We start from the raw sequence: 4,410 nt of genomic DNA, 5'->3' as shown, positions 1-4,410 counted from the left end.
GAGGAGAGCGGAGAAGGATAAGGGAAGGCTGGTGAGTCTTCGGCAGGAGAATTTGGCAGGAGGGCAAAGAGTGTCGAAGCCTGGCAGCGCCACAAAGAGCTGTGGCTCTCGATCCAGCTCTGCTCCACACCTCTCTGGCAGACATGCCATCACAGGCTTTGTTTACATGGGTCTGTGCACTACTGGGAACCTTGGACAAAATAAAGAATGACATGCAGTAGATGTGATGTGTATGATGAACAACTGTCCTTTTATGCTCTTTTGCTAGCTATGGTTTACATCGCTTTAAATTGGCAAAATTTGCTAAATGTTTTGGGGTTTTCTCTCCTTCTTTGATGCTGAGCGCCATTGCTGTGGTATTTTGGCACTGCACAAACTAAAAAAATTGAATGTATTTTACTATATGTAAAGCAGATTTCATACTGTGTGCTGGATGATTTGAAACCAAACACTTGAAACCACTCGAAAAACACATGCATACAGACTGAATATTCCATCCATATGTCCATCAAAATACACATATTGATAATGTCATACATGCCAGATTTTTCTTTCTGTATCAAGTGGAGTATTTCCAGAGAAATGTTTCAATTGTTGAAATGCATTTGAAAAAAGTTGTGCACCAAGTTCTGTTTTAATTTGTAAATGTTTTGTTTGGTATTGTATTCACACAAATGTGAGTATTTAAACAGGCACTTATTTGACCTCAATTAAAAAACTAAAATGCCTATAATGACAGATGCTAATTTGAGGGGAATAAAACCCATACTGAACTGCACATACCTTTTTCACACAAGCACAGACACGTTACACTTTCCATAATCTTCACTGAAAAGTTAAAAAAAGCTAACCTCTACACACCCTGGATAAATAAATAACTCCAGTTTAACTTGACTCACACTCCATGTTTTATCCTAGTCACAGTAAATCTCTTTAACACTACTGTAGCCTTCCTTCCTATGCTGCCCTTCAGTGACAGTGTTAGCCGAGTAACAGTAATGCAGTAATGGTATCAGAGAAGGAGGCCCTAAGCGCTGGGCTTTGACGGCCTGCCTGCTGATGATGGATGTCTTCAGAAACTAAACTACTCCGTCCTCTGCAGCCCAGAGCGCTGCTGTTGCGTGTTGGGATCCCCTCTGTAATGCCACAATGGATATTTGAGAATGGAGAGTGTGTATGTGTGTGACTGAGAACATGCACATAGCTGACTTTAAAGTGTTTGCATGTGCTCTGTGTTGTTTTCGGTGCACATGTGCTCAGACTTAGTGTGTGTGTGTGTGTGTGTGTCTGTGTGTGTGTGTGTCCTGCTTGAATGAACTTGGGAGAGTCGAAGGCTCTTAGCGTGGAATGTGAGGGATGTTATATAAACACATTACTGATGGTACCAACGTACAGCCATACACACTGCTGGCGCCAGCCCACACTGCATTAGCCGACATTTTATACAAAAATGGTGAAAATGGACCGTCTGAGGGAGCGACAGAGTGTTTTCTGGTTCTCCCCAGACTCTGTTTGGGTTGAAGTTGTTCTCTTTTTAGCCTCTTTTGACTTTTGATTGCTGACTCTGCCTCCCAAAGGGACTGTCAGGAGGTGCTGCGGTCATTCAGTCTGCTTATATGACCTGACAATTTAAATGGGAAAGGATTTTGTAATTTACATCAAGTACGGGAATGGGAAATTAGTCAGAGCACTAAATGTGATCTGGTTACATGACAAAAGCAACATGCAGTGTACAAATACAAACACACTCTCAGCACATAAAAGCATTTCCTGTACATTTACACACTGAAATGAATGGTAAACAAATTCAGAAAAATGTGCACACTCACAATCAAACATACACACGTGTTCTCCCGTGCACACCAAAACGAACACACCGACTTTGAAAAAGCAATTAATTCCAGATAGCATGGACATGAAAGGCAGCGGGATGCTGTGAACATTAAAAGGCACAGAAGCCCGCGCGTTGCTTTCCTGCGTGTCTTTAAGGCTTTCTCAATCCAGGCCCTTCTAAATAGGATTCAATAATGTCCAGGTTGCTTGTTTTTAACTTCAAAGATTTTCCACCAAACGGCTTAAGTCCATCAGAGAGAGGAAGAGAAGGAAAACACTGACAACTCATTAAATGTCAACGTTCACTTTATTACATTGTACTCTGCTTTCCTGCATCACCAAAGTGGTTTCACTCATGACATGGGAGAGCAAGTTGGAAACCAGCTCTCTGTTGCTACTGGATATTCATGAAATCAGACATTTCAGGACAAATAACCATTGTCTGAGGAGAGCAGGCAGAGGCTGGTGAAACCATTGAAATGTGCGTTGTTGACCAGCGAAAATTCAAGAGGTGCTTCACATGAAAAATGTTCTGATTTTATGCCAAAATCCCTGAAGGAAAGGAGGGGGAAAGTGATGAGTTGCATTATAGGTGAGGTTCAGCAACAAACATTTTGACACTGAATAGATGTGATTATAAACACCCTGCATTAATGTGGAAAGTTTACATGATTGTCCCTAGCAACTACCTGAAAAGGTTTTTCTATATGACTTTTTTTGCATTGCAGTTACATCATCTGGCAAAAGCTTTGTCTCTGTTTCACTTGATATTTAACATACATGACATGTATGTAAACTGAAGACGCAGGTCTTGGCCTGTCCTGCACGTTGCTGTCCATCAAATGCTTTCTTGTAAGCCTCTCTATTTTGATATCTGGCGCAGAGGCAGAACAGAATCCAGACTGGCAAGACGAGCCATCCAGCGAAAAAAAAAAGGAATTGTGTTACAGGTGATGGAGAGGAAGGAGAGAAAAAGAAAAGAAGAAAGAAAAAAATCAAGGAGAGTGGTGGCAAACCTGTCTACTTCTTTGTGAAACAGCTCTCGAACAGATCAGCACTTCCTCTTCTTCTTCCATCCTCCCGGCGCCTCCTATGTCCGTTAACCCCCTCATAAAGAAACAAATGTTTCATCACCGGGGAACGAGCACACGGGGATGTTTAACCAGGCGAATGGAGTGCCTCCTCCTTCTCCTGGGCCGCCAACAAACCACTGGCTGGGAGAGCGGCCAGGAAGAGAGGCAAGAAAGCCAGTCTGAATGTCAGCTGGCTGGGCTCCGGCTGCAGCAACGCCATCTCCCAACACACTGAAAAACACACACACACCCAGGCACGCATGCACATCAGCATGCAAGTACACGCAGCACTATACATCCAAGCAAACATGCGCACATATTTCACCCTGTCACGCTGGTCATGCTCAGAATCAGACAGACTACTACGCACATGCTCAAACACACACTTGTACACATGCACAACCCCTGTCCCCTGGCAGCGCGTCTTTCCACAGCGCAGGCCTGTGATACTGAGGCTGAAGGAATTTGCTGTGGATTACTTCTGGACTGAGGCAGGCAGCTTTGGCAAGGAGCGGCCAGGCCACTTTGAGGATTTAACCAGCAGCAGCCACTGCCTCCCAAAAGCCCCAGGAGCCGCCCCGACACCAGCAAACACACACACCACACACACACACACACACACACACACACACACACACACACACACACACAGTCTTATCAAGTTGTACGTCAAGGATTCATCAAACATATTCCAAGAACTAGAATCACTAAGATTGAGGCCATTTGTCAAATCAATGTAACTATTTCATCACCTTGTTTATGGGCAGATTCAAAAAGTCAGCATGAGAAAAAGGGTAATACCTCCTTCCTCAAATACTGTTGGAGTCAATGTATTGGGTTGTCTGTTTTAGTGGTGGCTAAAAGTGAGAGAGAAAGAGAGAGAGATAAATACTTGTGACCTGTCCCTTGGTGAGGTGTGGTAATTATCCTGGGTATGTCAACACTTCCTTTCCTTTCCCACTCCCTAACGAAGCTCTGCCCTGTCATCTCAGGAAACTGTTTGGGACTCGGTGTGTGTGTGTGTGTGTGTGTGTGTGTGTGTGTGTGTGTGTGTGTGTGTTATAGAGTGAGAGAGAGAAAAAGAGAGCGAAAACATGCATGCGTCTCCCCCATTCACCCCATGACCATGAAGAAACCACTCTACCCCGCACTTCACACAGGAAAATTCCTTTTTTTCTTTTTCCCAACTTTCCCCCCACATCTGACGTGAAAATCAATATATTAATCATCCTATCATAGATGATGGAGACAGAAGAAGAAAACTGAGTGGAAAAGAAAACCAGGAGAGGGGAAAAAAGCAGTGAAATAGCATTGGAGAGTCGATGAAGGAGTCGGGTTTCAGTAGGGGGCAATGCAAGGCTACACACTGAGAGAGCTGAGACTGACTGCTCCCCAGCAGCACACACAGATCATCTTTAATATCAGCCATACCGCTGTATTTACTGTTCCTTTGTAAAACATCAATGGCATTTGTGAAATGACCAGAACATCATTGCCTCAGCAT

General features: G+C 43.8%; 1 long non-coding RNA gene across 1 annotated transcript; it reads right to left on the bottom strand.

Moving 5' to 3' along the window:
- Nucleotides 1–2,121: 2,121 nt before the first annotated feature.
- LOC123984609 lies at nt 2,122–3,764 on the bottom strand. The gene is made up of 4 exons (XR_006828464.1): nt 3,659–3,764; nt 2,850–3,137; nt 2,614–2,735; nt 2,122–2,385 (listed from the first exon to the last, which is right to left on the bottom strand). It is a non-coding gene; the product is annotated as an uncharacterized LOC123984609 (long non-coding RNA).
- Nucleotides 3,765–4,410: the final 646 nt, after the last annotated feature.

Source organism: Micropterus dolomieu, linkage group LG16 (assembly GCF_021292245.1).
Source record: "Micropterus dolomieu isolate WLL.071019.BEF.003 ecotype Adirondacks linkage group LG16, ASM2129224v1, whole genome shotgun sequence".
Taxonomy (NCBI): domain Eukaryota; kingdom Metazoa; phylum Chordata; class Actinopteri; order Centrarchiformes; family Centrarchidae; genus Micropterus; species Micropterus dolomieu.
Note: the sequence above shows the minus strand (reverse complement) of the source record. Positions and strands in the feature narration are given on the sequence as shown.